At 37.5% G+C, this 15,606-nt stretch overlaps 1 protein-coding gene across 4 annotated transcripts in view; it reads left to right on the forward strand.

Moving 5' to 3' along the window:
- Window positions 1-1,663: 1,663 nt before the first annotated feature.
- The window catches only part of LOC311290897 (uncharacterized protein), an 88,128-nt gene continuing 74,185 nt past the window's right edge, over window positions 1,664-15,606 (forward strand). For 3 of the 4 annotated variants that reach the window (XR_014627469.1, XR_014627470.1, XM_084409640.1), the window contains exon 1: window positions 1,664-4,671. The gene's annotated coding sequence lies outside the window, so the exon portion shown is untranslated. Of the gene's footprint in view, window positions 4,672-7,930; window positions 8,557-15,606 lie in introns of those variants that run through there. The other variant, XR_014627471.1, reaches the window with a different exon arrangement.

The following is a 15,606-nucleotide window of genomic DNA, read 5'->3' on the forward strand; positions in this document are numbered from 1 at the left end:
GCTAAGAGCATGTATATACTGTATATTCATATTTTTGCAGTGCAGCAAGACCAATGGGACTCCATCAACTCCTCAACTTCAGAGTCCCCAGTGGAAGTTAAGAAAAAGAAGAGCAAGAAAAGAAAGAAGAAGAAAAGCAAGGGACGCAAATAAGGGGGGGGGGGGGGTATAATGTGTTACTTTGTTGTTTGAGTATACTGTAGAAAAGATAATGTTTTATTAAGATGAAAAAGTGTTTTGACATTTTTTTGTAAAATAAAAGTCAGAAATTAAATTGTATACTTTATTGTATATTTACTGCACTTACCCTGTAACTACACAGAACAAGGGGGTAACAAGCTCCACTTTAATTTACAGCCCGCAGGAGTTACACTTACCCTGTAACTACACAGAACAAGGGGGTAACAAGCTCCACTTTAATTTACAGCCCGCAGGAGTTACACTTACCCTGTAACTACACAGAACAAGGGGGTAACAAGCTCCACTTTAATTTACAGCCCGCAGGAGTTACACTTACCCTGTAAATACACAGAACAAGGGGGTAACAAGCTCCACTTTAATTTACAGCCCGCAGGAGTTACACTTACCCTGTAAATACACAGAACAAGGGGGTAACAAGCTCCACTTTAATTTACAGCCCGCAGGAGTTACACTTACCCTGTAAATACACAGAACAAGGGGGTAACAAGCTCCACTTTAATTTACAGCCCGCAGGAGTTACACTTACCCTGTAACTACACAGAACAAGGGGGTAACAAGCTCCACTTTAATTTACAGCCCGCAGGAGTTACACTTACCCTGTAAATACACAGAACAAGGGGGTAACAAGCTCCACTTTAATTTACAGCCCGCAGGAGTTACACTTACCCTGTAAATACACAGAACAAGGGGGTAACAAGCTCCACTTTAATTTACAGCCCGCAGGAGTTACACTTACCCTGTAAATACACAGAACAAGGGGGTAACAAGCTCCACTTTAATTTACAGCCCGCAGGAGTTACACTTACCCTGTAACTACACAGAACAAGGGGGTAACAAGCTCCACTTTAATTTACAGCCCGCAGGAGTTACACTTACCCTGTAAATACACAGAACAAGGGGGTAACAAGCTCCACTTTAATTTAAAGCCCGCAGGAGTTACACTTACCCTGTAACTACACAGAACAAGGGGGTAACAAGCTCCACTTTAATTTACAGCCCGCAGGAGTTACACTTACCCTGTAACTACACAGAACAAGGGGGTAACAAGCTCCACTTTAATTTACAGCCCGCAGGAGTTACACTTACCCTGTAAATACACAGAACAAGGGGGTAACAAGCTCCACTTTAATTTACAGCCCGCAGGAGTTACACTTACCCTGTAAATACACAGAACAAGGGGGTAACAAGCTCCACTTTAATTTACAGCCCGCAGGAGTTACACTTACCCTGTAAATACACAGAACAAGGGGGTAACAAGCTCCACTTTAATTTACAGGCCGCAGGAGTTACACTTACCCTGTAAATACACAGAACAAGGGGGTAACAAGCTCCACTTTAATTTACAGCCCGCAGGAGTTACACTTACCCTGTAACTACACAGAACAAGGGGGTAACAAGTGGCACTTTAATTTACAGCCCGCAGGAGTTACACTTACCCTGTAAATACACAGAACAAGGGGGTAACAAGCTCCACTTTAATTTACAGCCCGCAGGAGTTACACTTACCCTGTAACTACACAGTTGAAATGGGTAACAAACACTACTTAATATGTAACAATACGAAACAACACTATTTGCACAGTAATTACAGAGAAAGGTACTCTTATTAAAAAAACAAAACAAAACAAAATTTAATTACACAGTATATTTGCCCTGACATTTAAGTGTCATTGCAATACAATGTGATAAGGTAAGTAGTAGTACTAAGTACTACATGGTACGTTTTAAATTAAAAACATAGCAAAAACAATTTTTTTTTTTTGGCTTAACGTTAAGTAGTTTAGTAAGAAAAGCCAATAAATAGCATTGCCAAAAAGTTTAATTTACAACCCACAGATGTCAAAATTACCCTGTAACTACATTGCACAAGAACATATTTTGCCAGAAATGTGATAAAAACTTTTATATACAACAGACGTACAATTTTTGCCTGGAATATATTAACAGAATAGGTACCTGTTAGTTTTAAAATAATTACATTATAAATAATTTGCTTGTATATCTGGTTGTACACAGCGGCGGTTTCTTCATTAGGACGATCGGGCGACGCACCACCAAAGTGTGAAAGGGACTTTCAATCACTATCTCATTCAACCACAGAGTTACGCTAGCAGTCACTCACTGTTGTTCTGCCTCTGGATATAGTCCAATCAGCGCCGAGTCACGTTCTGTGGAGTACCACCTCTTTTTGGGCGATTTCACTCTGGCTGAGAATCGCCCAGAGTCTTCCCATAGACTTACATTCAAAGATTTTTTTTTTCGAACTGCAGGCACTGCAATGCATTCTCTATGGGTTCCGGGAGGGCTCGCACTAACGTGCTTTCGTCATCATACGTAACCTTAACTTGTGCAGCGATTGGTGGAAACAAATGTACCTCTATTAGTATTTAGCCATAAGCTGAAGTGACATCCAATAATTTCCTCAGTGCATAACTTACATTTCACGGACATATTCTCCATCTGTAAATGTTAGAAAGTCCAGTTTGCTGTCATGAGCGGGCGAGCTTTCTGCAAGCTATACTTCCGTGAACGAGCGCCCCCGCGTGCATGCGCGCCGAACAGACGGAGCGCAATAGAATAGGAGCGCAATTATTCTGACTAAAATATACATTAGCACTAAATTATAAATATATTTAGCTAAAACATTTGTTGTTGAATATTTGTTGTTGTTGGTGAACATAAATGTGCTAGAGAATTTCAAACCTACATGTGTATTTTCATGATATTAGCTTCTTTTTTTTTTTTTTTTGGTTTATTAAATTGAACTACTTCTTTAAAAAAACATTATTTTGTTTTTAGATTGTAATGTTGCAATGTTAGAATGTAATGTGATTTGACCCCTTTTTTGGATAGACTGCAGATAGACAGCAAGGTTACACTATGTTTGTTTTTATAACCTTCAATATAAACATTGTTTGTAGGACAATATCGATCAGAATATTAAATATATATATAAAAAAAAAAATTAAATACAGGTTTTTTTTATTCAAATAGAAAAATAATAATTAAATACTCAGATTATACCATACATCGCCATTTAGCCCAAAAATTCAGATTTATTTGGCAATTGGCTATTTCCCAACCCTACCGGCTGAAGTTTTAGCTAAACTTTAGGCTAATGATAGCTACATTATTATCACTGTTAAATTGTTATTTAACAATAAGCCTACATTCAGTCCTGAATTAAAAATTCAGTTTGTTGTGCCCCCCCAACATTTTTTAGCACCAGCCGCCACTGGTTGTACACCTTTATTACCCAAAACTTAACATATTGTTCCCTTATACCTACACGGAGGTACACTATAATTACAGAAACATACACCGTAATTTCGGTTTACTTACGAAGTTCTTTGCAGGTTGTATATCTGCTTGTTACCCCTTTATTACCCAAAACTTAACATATTGTTCCCTTATACCTACACGGAAGTACACTATAATTACAGAAACGTACACCGTAGTTTCGGTTTACTTACGCAGTTGTTTGCGGGTCGTAATATAAAGTGTTACCCAAACAGGCAGTTTGCATAAAAAAAGGGTAGGTTTAGTAGTGGTGTGGGGTGCGTGTGTAGCCTACTACACGCAATAAAGGGCGTATCATATGCACGTAAAAACTCATTTCGCGTATAAATTGCAAGACAAACACAATGCGTGCTATAGAGACGCATGAACACAAATGTGATTCATTTTGCCCATTTCCTCTTTTTAGTTTTTCCTGATCCCACCCTCTGTTCTCTCTTCTCTGTTCTCCTGTCTAAACACCTTTGACTATAATGTTGCTACATCCACAAAATCTGATATATTGACACTTTGAGCTTTGTGTTTTGAGGTTTGTACTTTGTTCACTGCGAACGGAGATACTGTTAGTCACGTGACTAAACCCTTCTGGAAAACATGAACATGTTGATTCATTTTCATCTTGGCAAATCTGTGCTGGGTTTCCGCTGAGCAAGTTCCTGCCTTCTTCCCTGACTTGTCATTGTGAAAGAATCTGTCTTGTAATGGAGAAGAACAAATGTCGTAAGGGAAAAGTAGAAGAAATGGCAGCGGTCAGAGACATGTATGAAGGACTAAATGTTGGAAGCATGACTGAAATGGAACAAAAGAGACACAGAGACACCCAGCTGAACAAACATCCAGATGTTCTCTTCAGGGTTTATAGACGAGGCCGTCTGCATGTTCTGCTCTTCAGACCCACGAATGGCTGCCAGTGGATGCAAATGTTCAGAGATGGACATCTAAACCTCTTCGCTCAGTGGAGTATCAGACATGTTTACCAGCAGGTTCGGGATGTGATCAATGTCTCTGGAAGTCTGGAGGAATTGCAAAGATTCTGTGACAGGTTTCCAGATCAGCTGCAGGAGTTTCATGACAGTGAGGAAGAAATTGAAGATCTGAGAGCAAGAATTCAAGACCTTGAATTAGAAAACAGAAGACTTAGAAAAGACAACAATAAAGGTCTGCCGATGTGAGGTAAACAAAATAATAATAATAAAATTCAAGCTTATTCTTTTAAAACAGCTTAGAAAGTGCATGTTGTGTGTTTGTGAATAACGGGAGACTGGAGGTGGTTGGCACAGGGTTCATTTCTGATACGATCCGCGGGTGATCGAGTAATAAAAAGTAGCATTCCAATAATTGCGAGTGGATATGAGAGACAAATTATTAATGTGTTGATTTTAATGAAAACATGAACTCGCATTTCAGGTGAAACGCAACGAACGAGCGCGTCACTATTTTACTTTCATTTTCAACAACAGCAACAACAGCAACGCCTATAGGCTATATCTCTTCAGGGAAAACAATCAAGGAAAACATAATCCTATATTTAAAACCTTCCACACATGCTAGCATGACTAAACTTAGTGTATTTACTAGTTGCCATATCAACAATATAGCCTAGAGAAAGGGGAAAAAATGCGCCAAAGTTAAAAAAAATTCTTTGGAAGATATCACTACATTTATTTAGCGTTTATTTAAAATGAGACAAGCTGCTATTATTTTAATCTTATATCTGTTATTTCACAGTTGAGATAGTCCTTTAATGCTGATCTGACCAGGAGAAGACACTCGCAGAGTTTAAATCCCAGTTGTTCAGGCGGGGCATGTTGTCACACTGCGTTACAATGAGCCGCTATTAGAACTATGCTATTCTATTCTACACTTTTATGAATTCTATTGAGAAACCATTAGAAAAGATGAATAAAGACTAAGAGTCAGAAATTATTAATTATTATTATATGTTTTGAACTATGCTGTATAGCTGTGTTTCGCAGTGTATGTTGTCAAACTCAAAAATTACTTTATTTTGAATTAATAAAAATGCCATTAGGCCTATTTTATATGAAAAAAGTTGATGTATTTTATTGAGAAAATATTTTAGTTTGTCTTGTATATTTTTTTGATTAGATCAGAAAACATTTTATTCTGTAATATGGTCATGTTATAATATACCCCACCTATGGGGCATATGTTGTCACATTTCACTTATTCCCTTCTTTCAGGGTAAATCAAGAAAAAAAAGTATAAACCGTATTAATGAAACAAAACCACATAATTGTACTAAACGTGTGAAAGTAATGAGAAAAAAAAAAAATACTCTGAACCCAAAGTGAATTAACACAAACTGAGAAAGTCAGAAAGTGTCAGGTTGTGCCTGCTCTCCTCTTCTTCCTCCTAGAAGTCATAAAACATAAAGGAACCTATACTTGAAATAATAACTTGACAGCTTTAACTAAATTTTCCATAATTTGGTTTCATTTATGCAAGTTCAAGTCAACGGAAGCAACATAAAGGGCTTCATTTTACTTAGGCTATCATCAGATAATTTGAAGATCAAAGACATCAGCACTGTAATGTAATCTTTGCACTAAGTTTAAAAAGGCGATAGATTCTATTTACACTAAGAGAAAATAGTGATAGATTGATCCGTGCATCTCTAGTAACATCTAAATATAGAGGGGGTGGGGTGGTTTATTCATTTAAACCATCTTCAAACTGTCTTTTAACGTGCGAGTAACCGGTCACATTTGCCAGATCTACAGTAAATATGCATTAACAAAGATGAAGTTAAACCAAACGCTCATTCAAGAACACTAATACTAAAACAAAGAGTTCAGTCCTGTAGACCGTATGCGCCAGAGACACAGGTGCGCCGCCATCTTTAGAATATTGTCTTTGAACTTCCGTTTTAGCGGTAGTTCAGTATATCTCTATGGCATCGCTGTGGAAGAGTAATTAGCTGGTGAAGGGGATTTACTTATTGTAGAGTTAACGAGTTATCGCGAGCATTGTGATGTTTAAAACAGATGTCTTAACATATGTCAGACCGGGAAGATTTTAAAATGGGCAGTTCATTCATAAATTCTTAAAGGGGTCATATAATGGTACATGCACTTTTACAAGTTGATTGTTCTGAAATGTGTGTTGGCAGTGCCTGTACACAACCATCATAAAATGATAAAAATCCATCCAGTGGTTTTTTTTTAATCTTCTTATATGTTTTCCCCTCTCTCAAATCAAGCCGTTCGACTGTGTGAGGTCACAAAATCGACGCCCCTCCCACGATTGTTGATTGACAGCAGCGTTTCAACACAGACCCGCCCTCGCTCGTGAGCGATCTGTCAATCATAGTCCGCGCGTCATTGTTGATACGCTGGAGCACTGTCTATGAGCAGAATGGCGTCTAAGCGATTGTGGTGTTCTGTTCTTGGGAGTAATAAGGAACACAGCATCATTTTGATGATGTTCCTAAATCCGAACCGCTGAAGACGCAGTGGCTGAGTTTTGTTTTCGAAGGGAATATTCCCCACGATCAACGTCAATGCTGTCATGTTTGCGCGAATCATTTCACACACCAGACTGCTTTACACACAAGGGTCAGTAAAGCTGGTTTTGCTAAGAAGCTGCTCCTGAAAAAAGGATCGGTACCAACTATTCGTGCTCCTGCTGAACCTCCAGAAGAACTGAAGTGAGTGTACCGTTTTATTAACCTTTATATTAATATTTATATTAATCTTTGCAAATCGCTTGCACGCTTCACATTACGTCATGTTTTCTATGTACAATGTTCTCAATATAATTCATAATCCCACGTTTATAATGGACAACGCGTTATGGTTATTGTGTTATTATTACAAACAGTGTCCGCACAGGACAGAGGGGCGGGGGGAGCAAAGCTCATTATCATTTAAAGACACATGCACTTAAACGGCGTGCTGAAAACAGAGCTGTTTTTGACCAGGTAAAATTAGTGTTTTCTTACAATACTAATGAGAATTTTTAATTAAAGTATATTAAAAACTTTTAATTTAGACCCTAAAGAATCATATTAGCTTGTACAAAAATGGCATTATATGACCCCTTTAAGATCGCTGTGGAAATACAGACCAGAGCGCACTGCTGAAAACGGGCGGGGCTACAGAAGGTCTTATAGATAACATGAGTCAACATGTGCATGTGAAAGCTGTAATTCATCGTCTATGACATGGTTCTATTCGCATGCATATTTTCATATTTTCATGCATGTTTACTCTTTAATGATAGACATAAAATAATTAATATATTAGCTGTTGATTTGTTTTAGCTACATCTTCCACACAGAGAGCATGTTAAGAGGAAGGCCTGCTTCATTTCAGCGTTTCTCTGAAGGATCGAAGGGTTTTCAATATCAACCTGTGTTTTACTTTAAGAAAGCAAGCATACATAGGTGATGTTTCCTTTTCTTTTGAAGGAGTGTGTTCTCGAACGGCCTACGAACTCCTTGTGAGTCTTGAAGCTGATTTCTGCCTGATGAAACTGCAAACTATCTTCAGTAAAAAAATATCTTCAATTTATTATAATTCTGACTCTTGTCTTATATTGACTGCACTTCTAACTCCTGGTCTTCATTAATCATATCTGGTTCTAGTCTTTAACTGTAAATTCCCTAACACTTTGTTTTATATTTAATTTCATAATCATTTATAATCATTTATCATTTATGTAGTTGTCATTAGATTTATCATTTATTCATATTTTCATTATTATTATTATTATTATTCAGTTTACATCATTTATTAATTTAGTCATATAATCATTTTATTATAATTCATGTATGTCATTTTATGTTTTTATATATTATGTTTTTATTGGCAGCTGCTATTTGCACTAAGTACAAATAAACTAAAATATAAAAATACAATGGGGCATGTTGTCACAATGGGAAGCTGCCATTAAATTGTCATATTATTATTGTTCATTTGTTTATCAACAAGCTTGTATAACATATGGTGATATTGAAATTTTAGTTTAGTTTCAGACCAAAATTTGTAGTGATATTCTCATTTTCTAATAAAGATTTCCAGTTTTTTAACAACATCATGATCATGCACTCTTCATTTACTCTGGACGACAACACTGTAAACTGGTGTATACATATCAAGTATATTAGTGGAAATGGGTTGGGTAGTTCAGGAAGTAATCCAACAATGAGTTCCTGTGACTGATTCTGTGTTTTTTTTTGTGACCAGCATGACTCCACGGCCACATTTGTTCCTTTGGCACAATATATTACTGTAAAAAGTGTTCAGTTCACTTACTTAAAAAAAATGAGTAAACCTGTTGCCTTAAAATTATTAAGTAATAAACTCAATGCTTAATTGAAAAAATAAGTTATGTGAACTTGACAATTCCACATTTCTGAAGTTTATTTACTTAATTATTTTAAGGCAACGGGTTTACTCAATTTTTTTAAGTTACAGGATGGCTGTAAAATGACATGAAATAAACAGTAAGAAAGTGATGTGTAAATATAAGGGATCTAAGATGAGAAAGAGGACAGTAGCTGTATTTAGAATGAATAAAAAGAGAAAAAACACTAAAACATGAACACATCATGAAGAAAGATGTCAAAGTTGATGAACTCTCTCACAGCAAGAACATTCACATGCAGAACTTGCACATTTTCCCAGAGAATTTTAAACACACAGTATAGTATGGAGATCAGAAGCATTTATTTTGAATAAAAACATAATTTCAACACTGCAAAGAAATATCATTGTGTTATACAGACCAACGGTAAGTTACGCTGTTCATTTTTTTCATGCATAATGGCTGGTGAAATATTATTTTAGTGATATTACTGATTATTTATTATATGATAATTAAAGAATAGGAATATCATCCTTCCTGTAGCTAATAATGGGACAGTGATCAGATCTCGTGTCTTTCTTTAATATTTTTAATATAACATGTTTGTGCCAGTTGTCTGTGGAAAAGTGCTGGTGTTTCCATTGAAAGGAACATGGAGACCCTCCTCCAAACGCTAGTATCCAGACATTAGAGTATTTGTAGCTCATGGAGGAACCTATTGAGTTTAGGAAGCCATTTATCATGATGTTAAAGTGGTTGGACTGACACTTTTTTAAAGCAATATTACAATCTCAACTAAAAGAGAAGGGCTGCAAAGATACTGTCCTTAAGTGCTGTCAGTGAGGATATCTTTTCTGAAACAGAGCTTACAGAGCCATCCTACAGAACAAACATGCAGAAACAGCCTCCTCCACTCCATCAACTCCATTAGACAGCGCCCTCTTCTGGATGGAGTTTGTCATGAAACAGAGGCGCTGCTCACCTCAAATGCCCCGTAGGCAAGGCTTTTTCCTTAACATTGAGTGATTCCATTAATAAAAATCAATACCATTTGATTGAGGTATGTTTCATGAAGCCAGAATGTTAAGCTATTAAACAAAATATTTTTGTGTCATATCTGTGGTTTGTTTATTTGCAATAGAGTAAAAAAATCTGGGTGTACATCCTTTAAGTGTGGTGATTCCAGGTCAAGAAAATATGATCATACAACACCAATTTTATCATCTTTACACTGGTTATCTATTAAGTTCTGTATCAATTATAAAGTATTTTCTACTGACCTATAAGGGCCTAAATGGTTCAGCTCCTGATATTTACAGGTTTTCTCGATTGTTTACACACATTTTCTGAAAGCATGCCTCATATTCTCAGAACTCTACACACAAATCCAAAATAACACACACAATGGGCAAAACCCCTCAATTCTCCTGCAAAAGGAAACTTTACATTCAAAACAATGTTATTTCTTCTCAAAATGGTATTTTGTTTTCAAATGACACACACAAACCATCATATGAATAGACATTTATAAGAACCAGTTAAACACTGATGTGCTCAATGTAAAACACTATGATGAATGCAAAACACTTCTCCTTTCATTATAATGACTTAGGCCTTTTTTTTTTGTTCAGTGTTACACTTACTACAGACAGTACATACATAAGTGTGTTGTAAAATATTTGAGAATATTGTTTTTATACTCAGAACACACAAATACATGATAACAAATATATTTTATTTTTCCCACAAAAACAATGTACACAGTGTACATCCCAACCAACACAAAGTTGTACATACAGTGGTCTACATACAAAACAACAGAAGAATTTACTGTATACAGTTACAGTAAAAATAAAAAAAAATCCAATGTTGGCATCCATTGCTCCATTGAAAAGCTCACCTGTTGCCCTTTTATGCTAAAGCTCTGATTGCTAATTGTAAAACTGTGTGACGGGTGTTTGCCCATGTGATGAGTCAGTGTGCATATCTGAATGGCAGTGTGTTCCTTGTGAAAACAAGAGATTTTCTGCATGAAAATTGTGGCAAAAGCAGAGAATTGTGTGTAGTGTTTTGAAAAAGGTGTGTTTTAGAGCTGCAATTTGAGTGTAAAGCAGGAATTGTGCTTGTAGTTTAGCAGAATTGGTTCAGGGGGTTGGTGAATGAGTTACATGTTGTGGTCATTGTGTCTCAAGTACCAGAAAATGTGTGTAAACAATCGAGAAAAACTGTAACTAATCTTCTATCTACAATCCATCACGCTCTTTAAGATCATAAAAACTCTGTGCTTCTGATAGTATCTAGAATATCTAAGTCCATAAAGGTGGGAGAGCGTTTTCCCATTTGGCTCCTAAACTCTGGAATAGCCTTCTGTCACAGTGTCTGGTTTGTGTTTCCCCGGGTGTCCACTAGAGGTCTCTTTCCCTCACTGTCACCTTTACTTCTGGAACTGCATTTCCCACAATCCTTTGTCTGTTCTCATCACTCATCATTGCAGCTGTTCCTCATTACATCGTTAGTGTCTGTGTATTTATACCCTGTCTGGTTAGTATTTGTCACGGAGTCATCATATTGTCACCACACGTCTGAGGTCAGGTTCTTGTTTTGTTTCTTGTTTTGTTTCTTGTTTTGTTTCTTGTTTTGTTTCTTGTTTTGTTTCTTGTTTTGTTTCTTGTTTTGTTTCTTGTTTTGTTTCTTGTTTTGTTTCGCTAACATGGATTTTGAACCTTGCCTGGATGACGACGAATTGGATTACGCTTTAATAAATCATTACCATCACACTGCTTTTGGACCTATTTTCCTGTGTGTCCCCGTGACACCTTCCTGATGATGTTCAAGGCTCAGACTCACTCTCCCAGTTTAAATCTAGATTAAAGACGCATATCTCATATAATGCATCTCAAAACCGTATACTCCAGATATCAGATCAAATGCACATGATTATCTTTGCTTAATGTTATGAACAGCAGTGACGCTAATTATTTTTGACTTGCTTCTCTGTTTTATCTTGGGATGCCCATCCTGAGGTAACTAGAGAATATGTCAGGTCCAGTTTGGATCCTAACCGTATTATGAAGACTTCAGATGAAGCAAACTCTGAATCAACATGCACCAATGCTATTTTTTTCTATATATCTTAATCAATTGTTAAGATGTATTCCCTGCCTCAATGAGCTCATTGTTTCTGCCTTAAATTAATGCATTGTTTAAATTAATACGTTATTAGCTAACTGTGTGATTTGTATGTACATTTCTTAAATAAATAACTTGGACCGTTGTGCACACCGGATTGCTCCTGTCTGCCTCGCTGCCTGCTGTGAGTGTGTTTGTTTGCTTCGGTGCTGTAAGCTCCGTCTTAGCCTTGTATTTCTTTGTTTTGAACCATCATTTACTACCATTTCTAGTTGTTTATACTACTACATTTTACCCAACATCTCAGATTAACCTGACATCGCTAGCTTCTGTTATTAGTACTACTAGCACAAAACGCTAGTAATTCGCTAGCCTGCGAACACGCCACCCGTGCGCTCAGCTATTTTTATTTATTTATTTATCTCTCGCGCGTCCGCGCCTTTGAGTTCATAAAAGCTCAGGTGAGTAAGAATCAATCAACAAACACGGTGAGTAATGTCTTGTCCTGTTATTGTCACCTGCACTTCATGTCACATGTTTAGCATAGGCTTCTCTGTCGGCAATATAGGATTTATATGTGATAAATGTAAGGAGACAGTTAGGTTGACAGAGAAGATTTCAGAATTAGAAACACGCATCCAAACTTTAATTGAGGATAGTAAGAGTGCTAGAGCTTCAGATGTTTTGGATGCGCATAGCATAGTGAACACTTTACATGAGTCGGTTCTGGCTGAAGTAGTGCCTGTGCAGCCGGGCAAATGGGTGACAGTGAGGGATCGCTCTAGTCGCGGATCTAAAAACCACTCTTCCGTTCCGATTATCATAACAAATCGATTTGCCCCGCTCAGTGAAACACCCACTGAGAATGATTGTGCCCTAGTTATTGGCGATTCTATTACACGGAACGTGAAGATAGAGACACCAACCACCATAGTCACATGTTTGCCGGGAGCCAGAGCGCCTGACATCAAAGCAAATTTAAAAGTGCTGGCTAATGCTAATCGTAAATTCTCTAAGATCATTATTCATGTCGGCACTAATGATGTTCGACTCCGCCAGTCGGAGATCACCAAAATTAATTTTAAAGAGGTGTGTGAACTTGCAAGTACGATGTCAAGGACTGTAATTTGCTCTGGCCCCCTGAGATGGTCCTCACTGCAGAGCATAAAATCCGGGGGGAGGAGTCGGATAAAATCCAACTCCTCCCACCTTACATACCTAAACCTACCAATCTCCACCCCCTGATCCCTAAACCCACCCCTAAACCTACCCATCTCCACCCCTAAACCTACCAATCTCCACCCCTTATATAAGATCCGACTCCTCCCCTCGGATCTTGTGTACTGCATTGAGGTGCTACTGGGCCCCCTTCCTGTTCGCAGGAGTGATGAGATAGTCAGTAGATTGTGTTCTCTTAACGGTTGGCTGTCTCGGTGGTGTCCGCAACATAATATAGAATTCATAGACAATTGGAAAAGTTTTTGGGGCAAACCTGACCTGTTGAAAAGAGATGGTATTCATCCCTCCTGGGATGGTGCTGCTCTTCTCTCTAGTAATATGGCTCATAGTCTTAGAGCTCAAACATGACAATCTGGGGCTCAGGTCAGGAAGCAGACAGACTGGCTAAACCGACTGTCTGCTAGCGGCCTCGCGTCACCAAGGTCAGATAAATCAGATAAATCCTATCACATAGAGCCTCTTTCACCTAGCTATCATCATTATAGAGACTGTGTCTGTTCCCCGAAATTGGAAATCCAAAAAACGTTTTAACCCATCTAAGGTTAAAAATTTAATTGATGTTCAACAAATAAAAAACAGCTGTAATACAGATGAGCAAATGCTAAAGCTTGGGTTGCTGAATATTCGATCGCTTACTTCAAAAGCACTCATTGTTAATGATATAATTTCAGATAATAACCTAGATGTGCTGTGTTTGACAGAAACCTGGCTAAAACCAAACGATTACATTACTTTAAATCAGGGGTGGGGAACGTTGATCCTGGAGGGCCATTGTCCTGCAGAGTTTAGCTCCAACCCTAATCAAACACACCTGAAGCTAATCAATGTCTTTAGGATTACTGAAGTTGCAGGCAGCTGAATGTTTTTTTCAGGGTTGGAGCTAAACTCTGCAGGACAATGGCCCTCCAGGATCAACGTTCCCCACCCCTGCTTTAAATGAATCAACCCCGCAAGATTACTGTTATAAACATGAGCCGCGTCTGAAACACAAAGGGGGAGGTGTTGCTGTAATTTATAGTAATAGTTTCAAAACCACTAAGAAATCAAGTTTTAAATATAATTCTTTTGAAGCATTGGTGCTTAATGTAAAAATATATAGTGTAAACGATAAATCACGTTTGAGATTTGTGCTGGCTACTGTATACAGGCCACCAGGGCACCATACAGACTTTATCAAAGAATTTGCGGACTTTCTATCAGAATTAATATTGACTGCAGATAAAGTACTAATTGTTGGTGATTTTAATATACACATCGATAATGAAAAAGGGATTGGCATTTAAAGACATTGTAAATTCAATTGGAGTTAGACAACACGTGTCAGGACCTACTCATCGTCGTAATCATACTCTAGATCTAATATTATCACATGGAATAGATGTTGATGCCGTTGAAATTCTGCAGCAGAGCGATGACATCTCAGATCATTACCTAGTCTCGTGTAAACTTAATTGAGCCAAGGCTGCAAAGCCGACTCCGTGTTTCAAATATGTGAGACCTATCACTTCTGCCACTAAAGATTGCTTTATTAATAATCTTCCTGATCAGTTTCATCATCTCAGCATCCCAGATAGCTTAGAAGAACTAGATATTACAACAGAAACTTTTAACTCTCTCTTTTCCAGCACTTTAGACACAGTTGCTCCGTTGCGCTTAAAGAAGATTAAAGAAAATAGTCCAACACCGTGGTACAACGAGCACACTCGGGCCCTTAAGAGAGCAACCAGAAAAATGGAGCGCAACTGGAAGAAAACAAAACTAGAGGTATTTCGCATTTCATGGAAGGAGAGCTCGATTACTTACAGAGAGGCTTTAAAAGCTGCTAGATCTGCTTATTTTTCAAACCTATTAGAAGAAAATAAACATAGGTATTTATTTGAAACAGTGGCTAAACTAACGAAAAATAAAGCTTCAAGCCCAGAAGTTTCCAAGCAACACAGCAGTAATGACTTTATGAACTTCTTCACTTATAAGATTGATAATATCAGGGACAAAATTATAACTATGCAACCGTCTACTGCAGTATCACATCAGGCAGTGCATTGTAGTCTCCCTGAGGAAAAATTTGATTCATTCGTTGCTATAGGAGAGGAAGAATTTACTAAACTCATTAAATCATCTAAATCTACAACATGTATGTTAGACCCTATACCGACTAAGCTACTGAAAGAGATGCTTCCAGAGGTCCTAGATCCTCTTCTTAATATCATTAATTCATCTTTGTCTCTAGGATACGTACCAAAAAACTTTAAGCTGGCTATGATTAAACCGCTTGTTAAAAAAACGCAACTTGATCCTACAGAATTAGTCAATTACAGGCCGATCTCGAATCTACCTTTTCTGTCAAAGATATTAGAAAAAGCAGTATCTTCACAACTGTGTTCCTTTCTTGAAAGAAATGATATCTGC

Source organism: Rutilus rutilus (assembly GCF_951802725.1).
Source record: "Rutilus rutilus genome assembly, chromosome: 5".
Taxonomy (NCBI): domain Eukaryota; kingdom Metazoa; phylum Chordata; class Actinopteri; order Cypriniformes; family Leuciscidae; genus Rutilus; species Rutilus rutilus.